This window comes from Dreissena polymorpha, chromosome 14, assembly GCF_020536995.1.
Source record: "Dreissena polymorpha isolate Duluth1 chromosome 14, UMN_Dpol_1.0, whole genome shotgun sequence".
Taxonomy (NCBI): domain Eukaryota; kingdom Metazoa; phylum Mollusca; class Bivalvia; order Myida; family Dreissenidae; genus Dreissena; species Dreissena polymorpha.
The window spans coordinates 37,180,432-37,197,395 of record NC_068368.1 but is presented as its reverse complement, the minus strand read 5'-3'; the positions used below and the strand labels follow the sequence as shown (position 1 = coordinate 37,197,395).

The following is a 16,964-nucleotide window of genomic DNA, read 5'->3' as shown; positions in this document are numbered from 1 at the left end:
CCCTTTTACATTTAAAGTACATATCTTAATCATTTAAAGAAGGCCATATATATGGCATGCGATGATTATCTGAGATATTAACTCTATGATTCTACATTCTCAAATCGTTTCTATAAAGAAGGAATGTAGTTGACAATTGTTAATAGTTTTATTTGATCGTTCGTCAAAAAGTTGTAATTCTGTTACTCTTGTATCTTCAATGCAATTGAGTAATTAAATAGTAATGAAATTGAATGCGATGATTATCTGAGATATTAACTCTATGATTCTACATTCTCAAATCTTTTCTATAAAGAAGGAATGTAGTTGACAATTGTTAATAGTTTTATTTGATCGTTCGTCAAAAAGTTGTAATTCTGTTACTCTTGTATCTTCAATGCAATTGAGTAATTAAATAGTAATTAAATTGAATGCGTTTTAATTCCCTTTTATTATTGTTTAATTTGAGTTACAATGCTATGACGTTAAATTTTATTTACACTTAAATGTATTATGAATATTGCTGGGCCAAGTGTGAGGTTGAGCGCTCTATAACCAGGTTTAAACCCCCAATGCTTTGCATTGACCGTTCCAAGGCGGTGACCCCAGCTTTATTCATATTTTGTGTTTATGTTGGTTTGTATTGTGCTGTTTTGTACTGTTTGGGCAATCGGTCACTTGCCTTAAATAAAGGACCAACTAATTGTTTTTAATGAAAATTCAATACTGCTCCAGCAGCTGGAGTTTCACTTCTTTATAATGAATGTTTTTCCATTATATTTTTGATCTTGGGACATTTTATACCACGGAAGATCGACAGGAAATCGCCGATAGGATAAAAACCGAAAGAGATTGGCGAATCCAATTAGTACATAACAAAGATACGAGATAAATACCACAAAGCAATAGATCGTCAAATACATATGATATCACACAATTCAGATTACGTATTTAAAAAGTAGGCATACATTTAGTCTGAGATTAATATTTTGATTCTAGGTACTACTTAAACACATCTTAATTTCAAATATAAATGATACTAGAAATAAACATGTACACATTTTCATAACAAATACAAAAATAAGTTTACGCAAAATTTGTCTACAATATTAGAGACCTTTACTAATACAAAAAAATATTTTAATTTACTTTCAAAAAAAAATATTTGTGAGTTGACGCTTAAAAACATGAAACAAATACAGTGATAAATATATAATCAGCACAATCGTGTTAAACTGTATACGTATATATTTTTTTTAAATACATATTTTTTATTTCATTAAAATTCACGTATGTATTGTTTTTGCGGCAGTTGCATACACGGGCTTCCTACCTAAATATATAAAGTTGATTTTGCATGGTTTAGTACATATTAGAATAAAAACGATCCGCTTAGAATGAGCAGGTACATTATATATGGGTGAAGGTCATTTTTATGGTGAATTACATGATTTGATACAAATATGTGCTTTGTAACTATACAAAAACTTGATACGATAATATCAGAACTCGCTACCATTTTCGATACTATTTGCATTGCTATACTAAAAGGCTAACATACACAATAATAAGTTCGAATCGCATAAAATACGTATACAAGTATAAGAAAGGTGATAGACATAACCTACAATACATAAGATACAGCAACATGCGCAAACATACACACATAATTACAAGCCATATCTTACAATCCAACAAAACCATTTAATTAAGTATCTACATTAACAACTTAATTAACAGAAAACGTCATAAGAACGTGATAAATTATGTCTATTGTGTTTGTCCGGTAAATTATAAGCTAAATATCTTATCTTTCAAAGCATCTGTGTTGAAAGGTCGCTGTTATATCATTGAATTGGCTTTTGACCCAAGCAATCAATCACTTTTAAATAATCTCAGACAAAACTGATTGTTCCAGACCATATATAATATTTAAATAAATAAGAACATAATTATTTTAAAAGCTTGATTGCATTATCAGATTTATCTTTAATTTATCACGAGATATAACAGAGGGCTGTTTTTGAAGTATCACGTTCTTGTTGTTTGTAAGAGAAATAGTATAGGAAAACAAGAATACGTCGAAAATAATTCATGTTTCGCAAATCTTTCTTGTGTACATTAATCGTTAACTTGTTTTATCTGATACGAACTTCAAATTTCAAAATGGTATAAACTGCAGGACCTTTTGAACTAAATATTTCGGAGGATTACAATTTACAATTTCACTTCATCGTAGTTGTTGTAGGACACACCTCCGTTTTCTTCAAATCTGACCGCGTTCTGGCGTGCAATATTGTCCAATTCATCTGATCATAAACATACATTCGCATATATTACCAGTATTTAGTCTTTGTAAGAATAAGGGCTTTATGCTGATAAACAACACATATCAGAATGTGTGGATATGGATATTACTGACCAGTTTCATTTCTATATATGATCATAGTATCAATAAAGCATGCTTAAATATGTCGCATCAATTATTATAAATTGTCTATGAAGTAACTATATATGGTGCAATATATAATGAATGACATGTATTAATTAAAAGAAAATTAAAGTCCCATGGACATCACAAGAAAGAAGGTCCTCGTTTATTTTTCTGTTGTTTTCAATATTGAGTTAAAAAGTACGTACCGATGTTCAGGCTTTCCCCAGCAGTCGATGTAACTAGCTCCGTGTTAAGTTGTTGGTCAGCAAGAAGTTTTGTGTAGACATCATTGATGATGTGATCTGTGACGATATTATGTTTCACTGAGGACATGTTTTCAAACATATATACATGTATTATCTTGGTAAAAATATAAAAGTATTTTGAATCATTTTGTCTGATTACTTGTATTTAACTGTGTTTTTATAACCGTTGTATGTTAAGTTCATCCAACTATCCTTTTTACGGCATTTTGACTATTCGCTCTAAGTTTATTTATGAAAATCAAACGTCATTTTGAACTGTGCTGGTGAGATGACATCACAAAACGCATGTGGGAATGTTTTTCGCAGATAAAATGACTGATTTAAGTTTAAATTAGATTAAAAATAGCCACCGGTTTTCCGTTCCGATTCGTGTTATACTTATAGCCCATTTTGGGAAATCAAAAAGACAGCAATATCAAACAAAAATATACTTTTTTCGTGGGTTTGGGTTGAAAAAAACTTGGATCAATTTATATGATGCTCTTGACAAGGGAATACAATTTGAAAACAAATCCTCTTCCATTTTTGATTAACATATACAAATAATTATACGCACTATAGCCTATCGCTGTTCAGACCTTCATATGAGATAGTCATAGATTTGAAAATTACTCCATCTCATGAACATACTTTATCCAGCTAACGATGCCCCGCCCCGACACTGTTTCTTTTCTTATCGCAAAGCCTCTACTAATTTTATCTCTTAATTTTATAGAAAGCTTTACAGTCCTAATGTTAAGCATATTTTGTACAAAGTAGCTTGTATGTTTGTATTGTTTTTATCACATGCCATACCCTGTTTCCCACGTAATATAACCATAACGAATATTATTATCTTACACATGTGTAATATACCTTTTAAGCGTTTTCATTGGCTTAGTTTTCGTTCGATTGACCAATCACATTTTGTTATTTTGCTGAAATGACGTTGCAACGTCAAATGACGTCACGAAATGTAAATGTTATTCGGGATTTATCATAATGTTTGCGTAACTATTTTTTTTATTTGCCCATTAAAAACATGTGATAAAAATATCTGACACTCGTTGTCATTTCATACCATTTTTTATTAAACACGTCCAGGAAATTCGTTAGTAAGCGAGCAAAAGGCTCGCTTACTAATAAATTCCTGAACTCGTTTTATAAAATATGGTATGATATGACAACTCGTGTCAGATCCTATATGTATTGCTGCGAATAGCTGCATACATTTTCTTTACACTAAATCAACTGTTTTTGTGCGTGTTTTTTTTCTAGATTTTATAGAAAACCAATAGGCATCACCATGCAAACGTAACTTATGAATAAACATGTCATACAAACAAATCATATTCGATATCATATCCGCTTCATTTCAAGCAAATAATGACACTATTCAATTTAGCTCGAGTTTTTTTCCAAACTAGTTAAAAAGTCTACTTTGTTTATATTGATATAATGTTGACAGCCTTATCTGATTGACCAATTTTGGTTTGGGGTAGTGCAGTTCCCTGACTAATTTAATAGCTTTTTGCTAACAGGCAACTCGAATTAAATATTAAATAACAATAAGTTAATGTTAGAAATATAAATTAACATTTAACATGGCCATTATGTGTCGTGCATTATATTGGGAATGTTTCAAATCTGGTTTGCCGTAATGCTCTTTTGCAAAATAGGTTGCCATTGGATGGTTACACAAATGATTTCGAGTACAAAATTTAAAAACAATAAGGGATTCCTGTCTTCCATAATCTTTCAGCAAAAGGATATAATCCGTTTCAAACCACGTGTATATAAAACTATTGTCAACCTTATCCAACAATCGCAAGGGACCTGGAGATCATAGGATTAAGTCGCTGATGGAGGGGGTACGTTTCAGTACATCATACAATGATACGCGAATAAATTGACATTTATACAAATTGAATACTAGCGTAAAGTGTAAAACACGAATCACATTTAATTCAAATAAATAAATATGTATAGTATTAAAACACTGCTTATTACCCTGCATAACAAACGTATGCACTGGTGCAACAGAGTCGTCGGCAGCTGTAGCTGTTTCTTGCACAACTGAAGTCTTGGGTTTACGATTTCTTTTCAATGGGGTGTTGATGTAAAATGTATAGAATTAAAGCATTGCTTGTTATAATTTGTATTGGTGTAGTTTTAAATAATACACATACGCAAAGAAGAATGAGTACATATTGGATTCATTTTAAGAATCACTATTTTTAAATTTTCAAATACAAGTTAACACGCGGTAGGCAAATCTATTCAAATAAAACATTAGCCTGTAACTAAAAAGTCGCGAATAGTGTACTTACTTTCTACGCATGAAAACAAGTATGATGGCAATCACGGTGGCAACTAAAACAAGAGCTGCAACCCCTCCTCCAATCGCCGCTGCTTGTACACATGCAAGTTTTATATTTAAACATTAAATACGAATGTTAATTATGTCTATTCATAACATCAAAATACAGTAGGAAAACGACATCCGATAACCAAAGAAAATATTTGATAGTATTTTCTTACCTTCCACACAGTTAGCGGAACAAGGTAAACAAGTTCCGTTTGCAATCGGATGGTACCCTTCATTGCAGCGTGTGCACTTGAAATTACGTAACCTATCCCCATTGCATGCTGCACATTTTGTGTCTATTTTGGTACATGGTAACCTACATCCCGTCCCAGTATATCCATCTTCACATCCGTGTGTGCACTCTGAAGCCGACGTACAAACTGAATATTTACAGTGTCCCATACACGGGCAGCATGTGGAACCATTTGAATAATACGAAGAATTATTGCAAGACTGACATTGCTTGGACGCGCAAAACCCGTCCGAACATCGACATTGATGATAGATATTATGAAAACCCGCCTTACACAAAACGCATTGTTCCCACTCGACACAATCGTGGCAAGTGTCAGGACATTGTTTTTCACACATGGATCCGTAGGTACCACTAGGACACGTATTACAGTGTTCCCACGACGAACAAGTAATACATGTGCTCGGAACACGAATGTTCACATCTATCTCCATAAAATCCGTCTTTGCACCAGTTAGTACAAAATCCACTTGATTGTTCACAAATGTAATTACATCCTATGGAGCATTTATCTGAGCCCGGAGTAACCCCTTTTACACGGGGTACATGACGCAGTGCGTTTGCCACACCCTTTATACCCACACCCAGCGCTACAACTTAATTTGCAGTCAGGACCATAATACCCGGGCTTGCATGATGAACACTCAACGGAAGAAATACAGGAATAACACGTACTTGGGCAATCATACTGGCAACTATTCCCATGGTACCCAGGTTTGCAATACATGCAACTGGATTCAGTATCACACCTTTCGAAGTTTTTTCTACAAAGTTGATTGCATTCTGTACCGTACATGCCATTTTCACAGTAATCACATTAATGGCCGGAAAAATATGGCTTACATTTACAATCGCCAGTATACATATTACATGGACCTAAACATCCTCTGGAACAATTTGTGTCACATTGGCTTCCATACTTTCCGCGTTCACAGGTCTCACATGTTTTGCCGGTAAAGTGTGGTTTACATAAACATGTTCTATCAGTTTTGTTACACACATCAATGCAACCTTCTGAACAAAGAACAGAACTGCAATCATCCCCCCAATAACCGCGGTTGCAGCCTTGCCGACAACTATAGGAGCCATCTTCATATTGTGTGCAATAGTTTCTATAACAATTATGTTTGTCCGGACAGCTTGGTGCATGCACTGAAAGAAGTGGTAAGAACATTATCTATAACATTACAGTAAAGTACAGTTTTTAATCAGTGTGTGACTATGCCAATTTCATATAAGATAGCATTTTCAAAAAAAGATGGTACAGTTAAACATGTTAAACATGTTTTACCTTTTGTGCTGATAACTGTGAATAGCAAAACCAGGTACTGTAAGGTCCAAATCATAGTTTGTTCTGAAATATAAATATAAAATAAAATGTTGTATTTTATCTTATCTTCATAATAAAATTTCTTTAATAACGTCGGAATATTTCGTCTGTGCTTAAGATAGATGATAATGTTGTAAATACTTTATTGAACAAAGCGTGTGAATATATACTTGTTCCAGAATAAGAAACAACGAAGATACATTACGATACCCAAAAAGCCCGTACCAACTGTCTGCCAAATTCTTTAAATGCAAACTGTAATGAAGCGACCAATCATAATTTTAAATTCACCGAAAACATTTTAAACTTGTGGATTATGTTTACTGGACTTGGTTTTGAATTATTATATGAAATTAGTGCCTGTGCTGTGATTAATGTTTCTTATATACAGTCGTTGAGCCCGTAGACACAAAATGCGGACGCCGACCACATATTATTTGGAAGAATTGCTTTTTTATTTTTATGCTCCCCATATATATATATATATAGCTATATATATATAGGGAGCATATCACTGCGGGGAATAACGTGATCACAAAAGTACATCGTACGCACAAAATGGCGGAAAAAGCTCTCGCTTTATGACGAAAATCAAGGTATTCTCATATTTTATAATATCAAAATAAATGATAACTATGCGCAGAGTACCCGCTTAGTCGCCTTAAGTACGCTGGTTATTGTCGTTTTTCTTAGATTTCTGTAGTTTTCTCAAACATTTAGGACAATAACAAAATGAAAATTGTACATCGTTTGAACATACTTAATTTTGACGTGTTTGCTATTCACGACGACAAACAACGAAATAAATACAACATTTTTTGCTTGATAACATGCTTAGAATATTTCGTACAAGGTTTTGCACGTTGTTTAAGCTTTTTTGGATCTGTGGCGAGGAATTTGGAAAATAGTACATCGTCTAAACGTTTTTTTGTTGGCTACAACTATATGACTGCATTACACTTCTAGTTTAGCCGTTATTTTTTGTTTCAGTGCGTGTAAAATACCTGGTTATTCAAAGTTCCCCACAAAATAGTAAATAAATGGACGCGGACATTTTGGTTTGGTAAAAACGTATAAAAACAAGAGCACCGCCTTGCGGATGCAGACCGCTCATCTTTTTTTTTAAAGGTGAAGGGAACTATCTCAATACTTCAATCAAAAAAGATGGATGGGTGGGGTGGAGAGGGGTGTATAGTGTGGGGGTGTGGTCATTTATTACATTATCTTCCAAAAATAAGAAATACAAATGCAAAAACAAAATAATAAAAAAATTATTATTATTTTTTTTTTGGGGGGGGGGTTCTTGGGTGGGATAGTTGGACGGTATTTCAAAAATAAAATAATAAAAATAAATATTTTTGTTTTTTAACCATGTTTCCAAAAACAAATTGGGGGTGGGGGTTGGGTGGGGTCGGGGGGGGTATAGTGTGAGGGTGTGGTCATTTATAAGATGATCTTTCAACAAAAGGGGATTCGGGGGGCATGGGGGATGGTTTGGGTGGAGTCTATTGTAGTATGTCATGTTAGAGTTGTTTTGTCAAAGTATCAATCAAATCTGATCATAAATAACGCAGTCATGGCAATGTTTGCAAAATTTAATTATTTGACCTTGAGTGTCAAGGTCATTCAAAGGTCAAGGTAAAATTCAACTTGCCAGGTACAGTATCCTCATGATAGTATAAAAGTATATGAAGTTTGAAAGCAATAGCCTTGATACTTTAGTAGTAAAGTGGATGTAAACACAAAATTGAACCATATATTCAAAGTTACTAAGTCAAAAAAGGGCCATAATGCCGCCAAAAAGACAACCATATTTATGCAACTTGATAGTCCCCTTATGATAGTCTGAAAGCAATAGCTATGATACTTTAGGAGTAAAGCGGCCCAAAACACAAAACTTTACTAAGTTTTCAATTTTCTAAGTATAAAGGAGCCATAATTCTGTCAAAATGCCAGTCAGAGTTACATAACTTTGCCTGCACAGTTCCCTTATGATAGTTAGTAAGTGTCGTAAGTATGAAAGCAATAGCTTTGATACTTTAGGAATAAAGTGAACCTTAACACAAAACTTGACCAAATTTTCAATTTTCTAAGTATAAAAAGGGCACATAAATCTGTCAAAATGCATGCCAGAGTTATCTTACTTTGCCTGCCCAGTCCCCTCATGATAGTTAGTAAGTGTACCAAATTTGAATGCAATAGCTTTCATGCTTTATGAGAAAAGTGGACCTAAACACAAAACTTAACCAAATTTTCAATTTTCTAAGATTAAAAAGGGCACATAATTCTGTCAAAATGCACGCCAGAGTTATCTAACTTTGCCTGCCCAGTCCTCTCATGATAGTAAGTAAGTGTACCAAGTTTAAATGCAAAAGCTTTGATACTTAATGAGAAAATTGGACCTTAACACAAAACTTAACCGGACGCCGACGCTGACGCCAAGGTGATGACGATACATCATAAAAAAAAATTCAAAAAATAGATGAGCTAAAAATATTGCTATTCCTTCAAAACATATATAACCGTTGGTATTTTTCTTAATTTTAAATCGATTTGTGCTGATCACACATAACTGGATATGTAACATTCTTGAGATTTATATCGTGTAAATATTCACCAATTGAGCCGAGCTCTGTGAAAAGGGGGTTATATGAATGTGCAAAAAGTGTCGTCACAGATTAGCCTGTGCAGTCCGCAGAGGCTAATCAGGGACGACACTTTCCGCCTAAACTGGACTTTTGCTAAGAAGAGACTTTTTTAAAACGAAAAAAAATCATAAAAGCGGAAAGTGTCGTCCCTGATTAGCCTGTGCAGACTGCAATCTGGGATGACACTTTACGCACATGCATTAAACCCCTTTTTTACAGAGTACGGCTCAATTCCATTTACACAAAACTGTTAAATAAAGTGCAAACAGCCTCATATAAGCAACACCAGTTTATTATTAAAATAAAGCTTTCAAAACAAGGCAAAGAATGAAAAAGCGGCCAAGCATTTAGGGAATGTATGCAAATGTGTATATTTTAGTAGATAAATACATAGAGGATATTTGTTCATGTCAGAATAAATTGTTTGTTACTTCACGAGTGATCATAGAAAATATATTTTCACGAGTGTTCTGTTTCTTTCACGCCCCTTTTCAAGAAAACAATAACGTCATTATCCCAGCGAAATTCTTCGGTTAAACTCTTTTACAATGTTAATAAACGGTGAAAAAAGCATAAATAAAAAGAAAATTTGTTGGATTCGATGAAATATCGTTTTTAATTCACTCGTGATCATAGAATATATATATATATATATATATATATCTTGAAGTAAATCTTAATATGATAATACAAAAAAAGAAAAAGTAGTTACGAAAATGTGTTATTGTCACCGATGAAAATCACAGGTGGTTAGCGTGTGGCTAAGATATTAATTAGTGAAAATATAATTTTGAATGATAAATAATCAAATTATAACGACAAATCAACTTTTCTGCAAACAAATTCACAATCAAATATATATATAACAAGGTATTCAACTCAAAATCACCATAAAAAACGGGGTGCATCGCTTTGAACGGCCATAACTTCATCTGTTGTGCTGCGATTTTCACGAACTTGGTTTTATTCAACGCAGAAATGAATTTCCTTTCTAAACAATGATGGGTCAAATTTTAAGAAATAACACGATACACAACTCGCGTGACCTACTCGTTAGTGATCGGACCCGATTAATGAAAGAAATCTTCAGGTGTAAATACACACCTTCGCATTAGACCAATAAAATCGCTCGTGTGTTTAAAATGTCTGCCAGTTGATATGTATGTAAACAATGGTTTCAAACGGCGCTGGGCAGTTAGTTTTGATGCATAATGTAACGGCAAAAACGGTAAGATTGTTTTTTCATACGTTTTATTGAATTATGGTACCGAGGTCCATGAACTTTGCAGGGAAATTGCCCTTTACTCCGTGAAGATTTCAGTTTTAGATCGGGTCCGTCTTTTCTTTGTTTGTTGTAAATTGACGGAACAAGAAGCACGTCCCATAGACAGGTCAACGAAGCATTGTTCAATACAAGGGGACATTGTGAATTTACAAAAAATAGGAAAAAGTGCGACAGGCACATAAAGATTCATTAACACACCGAAAACAACCAATAATAAAGGCGATAAAAATTTGTATGACTGCGCTCGACTACAAACGTTAGCGAAAGAACGCCGTGAGTCGGCCGACACCCGCCGACTTCGTACGGAAATAGACGAGCTAAAACATCAGCTAGCATACTTTGATCTGAAGGACTTCGGTTCAAGATATAACGTTTTGCATGGAATGCAGATACGATCTACCAACTAATCGCATCGAGCTAATTAAACCCGCCCGAATCGGGAACAATAAGAAACGCTTTTAGAGGTGTTGCATGTTGTGAACACTTCAAACCAAAACCTCACTGTTAAAGTTTCGTCGATTAAAAAAATGCATTGTTAAGGAAGAGATGGTAACTTGCTAACGACAAGGAAACAGCGTAATCACATTCAAAACACATCTTTAACAATCATAACCTGGAGAGTTTCATGAGTGATTCAACTATTGAAACCATCATCAGTTCAAGCAAGGGGGAAATCCCAATGCGGAAAGTATGGAGACGATAAAATATTTGTTTTGAACTAAATGCATGTGATGTTTCGGTTTAAAGTTCAATTAAATATAATTAATAAACTATGCAGCGTATTAAAGTGTATTTAAGTAATACAGGTTTTCACACATATTGCCTTTTTTCGGGAAAAGATACCTACACAAACTTTTACTTGTGGCATCATAATCGGTTGTGTTTATTGTTAACGACAAGAGTTTCCAATAACTACAGCTGTCGGTATTGTGCGCACAAGAACGCATATTTGAAGTGAGTCACATTAACCTTAATAATGTCGCAGTATGTGTATTAAGACGTTTGGTTTCATATATGCAATCTTTCCAAAGAAGCGATGTCCTTGTCAAAACAATTTTTACCGGCATGAATGCATGGTTCAACAAATACGGACTTTGTAAATGTGCAATATTGTTCAATATTGTTAGATGTTGCACAGCAAAAACTAAATGTTGTTCAAGATCAAACGATTGTGCAAATCTTAAAGGTCCAAACTTATTTCATAACATGACTAATCACGAACGCAAAGCAATTTATTCAAAACACATGTTTGCTTTTATCAAAAATACAATTAATTAAACCAGATAAACACATTCATGCACGTGGAATTGTAAACTATCAAAACTTTCGATCGAAAAGTTAAACGTTGAACAAGGCGAAAGGTAATGTCGGTTATCAGAGCGGAGCTTATACACGACAAATAACGCTCGCAGATTGAAGGTATTTACGTTTGCATTGAATCATGTAAATCAGTGGCGTAGCCGTAGCAAATAAAGCCGAGGCGGTTAAGGGGGTTTCGCGGCACCTCCCCCGAGAAACATTTTGTGGTTACCTATCCTTTGCGATTTGTAACCATATTTTTTACCGAAAGATTCCGAATCATTTACAAGGAACCACATGTCATGTTTCTTTTTCATATGTGACGGTGATATGAGGGTCTCTGCAATTGCAGATCCTGAAAACAAATGACGACGCCGAAGACGTCTGTGAACACGTAATAAAAACACTAATGACACGATAAAAGGATTACATGCGCTGATATTCTAGACAAAGAAACGACTGGCCATGACAGATTTGACGACGGAACGATTGGCGATGACGAATTGAACGAGGTACAACTAGTGGTGACGTATCTGATGACCAACGATTGGCGTTTACGTTTGTTTGACAAACGAGCGACTTGCGCTGATTTTTTTTTACCAAGGACCAAAATACGCTTACGTATTTCGCGATGGACCGACTTGCTCAGAAGTGTTAAATAGTTTGATTAGTTGACGACAATACAACTAACGCTGACGCAGATAACGAAACGAAAGAAGAGCTGTAAAAAAACTCCTCAACACAAATTATTTCCGGATGTTGTGGCTTTTACAATTCCAATTTCCGGCGTTTGTCAGCCATTGATTCTATTTGAGATATGTACAAGAAACGTTCGTGTGGTCACGTTATTCCCGGTCCTTCAAAAAGCAAAGAGCACACATGTAATAACAATACGTATTATTTACTAATTTGTTGCAGCAGTGAAGACGTCTGTGAGCATTCGTCCCTTTCGAAATTTCAAACTATACCAGATACAATTTTTCGACGTTTTATTCGCCGTCGCAGTGCGGTCTGTAAAAGCTTTTCCTGATTGGACTTTCTGTAAGATCCTTACATAACCGTGAACACGTCATAAAAACAATCACAACACGATAAAAGGATTGCCTGCGCTTATGTTTTAGACGAAGAAACGACTGGTCATGACATATTTGACGACGGACCGACTGTCGATGTATGTTATTCGATTGAATTTCAGGAGACTAATCAGCCAAGTTAAGATTTGTGATTTCATGAGCGGATCCATCTCGACCAACATTATCTAAGAAGATGGCAGAAACCAGTGACACGGATAGTTCGCGGAATACCATGATTGAATGGGCTGAAGCATTAAGGGATAAGAACAGCAAGCTTGCTAAACAAGGTGAAGATTATTATAATGGTTTTGCCTTTATCATATTTGCGCTTAAAGTTCTAAAGGTTTAAACTTGAAATAACACATTTTTTGGTGCGCAGCATTCCTATTAAGTTAAAGACCCTTAGTCATACTGTCATGTATTTATTAACCTATATTTGGAAACTGAAGATAACAAAACATCTTGTTAAATAATGTGTACAGAAAGTTCATGATACCAAGTCGAAACTAAGGCTCGAAATGGATTGTTTACGCGCAAAATTATAGATACATTCACAGACCCGCACTAATAGATTTAATTCGGAACTCGCAGGCTGTGGATTTTTCCGATTTCTGAGCGCGCGCAGGAGGTACAAACATTGTCATTAATACAGAATGACCAATAACTTCGATATCCGATCTGCTTTCCATTCAGTAGTGGATATTAAGTATTTAAACGACAGTAGTGTTTCTTTTAGGAAATGTCAAAATGCAAGTATTTTGTTGTTATTACTATTATTATTAATAGTTACCCATAACAAATATAACACTGATATATATGTATGCCAGACGTTTAATACAGGATTAATGTCTAAATTCATTGTTCAGATGTACATCCGCCTATACCAATGGGTCCAGTAGCTAATATCCTTAAAAGACATGAAAAACAGACTTTGTCAGCTGTATGAGCATATACAACGGCTTGACATATGCAATATTTCTTCTTAAAACATTATTCATGTTCTTGTTTTTCGGCATGCTTTATAGATATAGCAAATAAACGTATTGTATGGTAAAGCTCGTTAGTGATGTGCCTTCTAATCTTAAAGGGACTGTCAACCACGACGACGAAGAAAAGAAAAGTTGTAAAATACAGTATTCTTTACAATTATTAGTTTATATTGATTTAAATATCACGACTTGTATATTACATGACTAGAACAAAGTTGTTAAGTTTTCATATTTTGGGTATGTCTACCAGATAACTCCCAGTTAACTATAAATAACGCCAGTAAATTGATCATCATCGACACGTGGTAAACCAAGAAATGCAAATTGTGCATGCGTAGTGAATTGTATATATTTTATATATATAATGACCAATCTACTTGCGTTATTTATAGTTTGTAAATCGTTATGCCACCTATTTTTGCGACGTACTTTCGATTTCACATCGCGAAATTTTATTACCGAATATACTGCAAATATGAACTTTTTTCAAGAAATGTAATATACCAGTCGTGATATTTTAATCAATATAAACTGAAAATTGTAAAAAAAATACGGTATTTTAGAACTTTTTTTTTTCGTCATTCGTGGTTGACAGTCCCTTTAAGGTCTTAGTCTTTAGCGAATAAATTTCTTTACTTTTCAGATTAGATTAAAGAAAAGCATCATAATAGAGCTATATCAATAGATATATTAATATTTAACTGATATGGAATGATATATTAGTTCTAGTACTACGAATGGACTGAGGATAGTAAGGTTTAGGTTGTCTGGTATTTGTCTATATGATTTTACGTATATTTGAATAGTATAATATATGCACAGTATATGCAATGACATAGTTACGTGACCGAAGCTGTTTACATGTACATGCAGCATTATATCGTGTATTCTTACCAATTAAACACGATCGAGATTAGATCATCAAAAGAAAATTATTAAATCACGGTATTTTTATCAACTTTAACAAACGTTTGAGCAGAAAAAAGTGGTATTTACTTTTCAGCGATAAGAGAAATTATTAATTCACTCTTTTTAAAATATGCTAGTCAGCTTTTGTTTGTACCTACCGCGCGTGCTCAGATATCGGGAAAAAAACAGACTGGAGAGTTCCGAAAACAACTACCAACCTTCGACATAGCATCAAAACAAACAAATATGCATACCTGAATTTTAAGGCGCTCTCTATTTCGGCATGTAGATCAGGTTAACTAGGTAAACCGACCGGCCTAAAAATAGCATCGTTAAGGCTGCATACTACTGAATCCTTATCCAAACAATTAAACTCAAGAGAAGACTAACTCTCCGGTTATTTGTTTGCTCTTAACTTATCCAACAAACTTACTTCTTATACTCCTATTAGATAGTACACTGTTTGTATATTTTTATACGATTTAATAACAAATTTAATATATATTATTTCACTTTTGTCATATGATTAAATTATAAATTTACTATACATAAAACAAGCTACATTGTTGTATGTGTTTTAAAAACCATCTATGTTGATCGCACTATATTTTGCAATTTCGATTATATGCTCTTCATGATTTTCATAGATTTTGAATTGTATAAAAGTAGATATACATACATAAATTGTCTATGAACTGTGGCTAAATAATTTTACAATTTTAGATAAATTCCTTAAAAACATGTATTGTTTGCCAAACTACTAGAAGATGAAACAAAAAATTGTACTATGCACTGTATCTATAGGTATATTGTTTACATAACCAGCATTTTCACATCTCTGACATTTAAACTATAATAATTTCTTTAAATATACCTTTATAACTTTTTTTGTTTTTACTCTTACTGTCATCCCAATTGATACGCATATTTTTCGTGATGTCATGCGGTCTCTATTTACACACAATCCTATCATGAGCCAGAGACGTACATTCAAACCCTTCATTGGCAGAAACACGCAATACTTCATACTCAAGTCCGAGCTCTTCGTAGAGTAGTCTTGTTAATTCCGCGCGAAACATGTTTCCATTTGTCCACTATAACGTACAACGTAGTGCAAACTGATCTTCTTTACTCAAGTTTAAATTCATTTGATGTAATAAAGTTTTTGAAACATGGCTAAGTAGTGCAACGCCTTCGAATGATATCTGTTTCCGTGGTTATCACTCACCGATCCGAAAGGATAGACCGCTTGATCCGCACGGTGGGGTGGCAATATGTTTACATGAAAAACTAACATACACACGTAGACATGATCTTGAACCAAACGGACTAGAATGTGTATGGATTGAAATAAAATTATGCAATAAAAAATCAATATTATTTGGAATAGTCTACCGTCCACCAAACTCCGAAACCTCATACATGAACTTAATAGAAACAGCTTTTTGATTAGCGGCTGAACGAAAACATTTACGACCACAACGGGCCGTTGTCGGCCCGCTATCGGTAAAATTAACCACAAGCTGCAAATTTATTATTGACCATATTTATGTTTTGTGGAACGAAAATATAATTTTGTTAAATATTTCATTAAAAGTGTTGCATATAAAATGCCTTTTTCTGATAGCGCAGTAATATGGGACCCTTATGGGCATTCCCATATGAGCAAGCCCATATAGGTCCCAAATGACTCCTATATGGGACCCGTATAGGACCCATATGGGCTGCATTTTTTTTGCTTATGCATTGATTTTTTTATTTTTGGGTAAAATATTAGGAGTTTATATCTAGTTAGTCATACATACGTTTTAAGAAATGAGTTTTTAATCAAATAAATACAAGTTTATATCTTTTTCCTGATAGCGCAGTAATATGGGACCTATATGGGACCCTTATGGGCATTCCCATATGGGCTAGCCCATATAGGTCCCAAATGACTCCCATATGGGCTAACCCATATGGGTTTGCCCAGAAACAGCCCATATGGGACCCATATATGCATGTTTGCTGGGAACATGTTTTACGTTTTATAATTAGTAAATTGTTTTATAAACAATTTAACCGAAATTATATATTTAGCTTAATATTTTCTATCAAGGAATTTACTAAGAGATTTTTTCATACACGTGGCCCTTGAGGTTATTTTTTATTA

General features: G+C 34.1%; 2 long non-coding RNA genes across 2 annotated transcripts; both read right to left on the bottom strand.

The window, feature by feature from the left end:
* Positions 1 to 1,159: 1,159 nt before the first annotated feature.
* On the bottom strand, positions 1,160 to 4,783 carry LOC127858907 (uncharacterized). The gene is made up of 3 exons (XR_008039188.1): positions 4,669 to 4,783; positions 2,620 to 2,715; positions 1,160 to 2,288 (listed from the first exon to the last, which is right to left on the bottom strand). It is a non-coding gene; the product is annotated as an uncharacterized LOC127858907 (long non-coding RNA).
* Positions 4,784 to 5,816: 1,033 nt separating this feature from the next.
* LOC127857527 (uncharacterized) lies at positions 5,817 to 15,121 on the bottom strand. Its single transcript, XR_008038400.1, has 3 exons — positions 15,067 to 15,121; positions 6,571 to 6,633; positions 5,817 to 6,431 (listed from the first exon to the last, which is right to left on the bottom strand). It is a non-coding gene; the product is annotated as an uncharacterized LOC127857527 (long non-coding RNA).
* Positions 15,122 to 16,964: the final 1,843 nt, after the last annotated feature.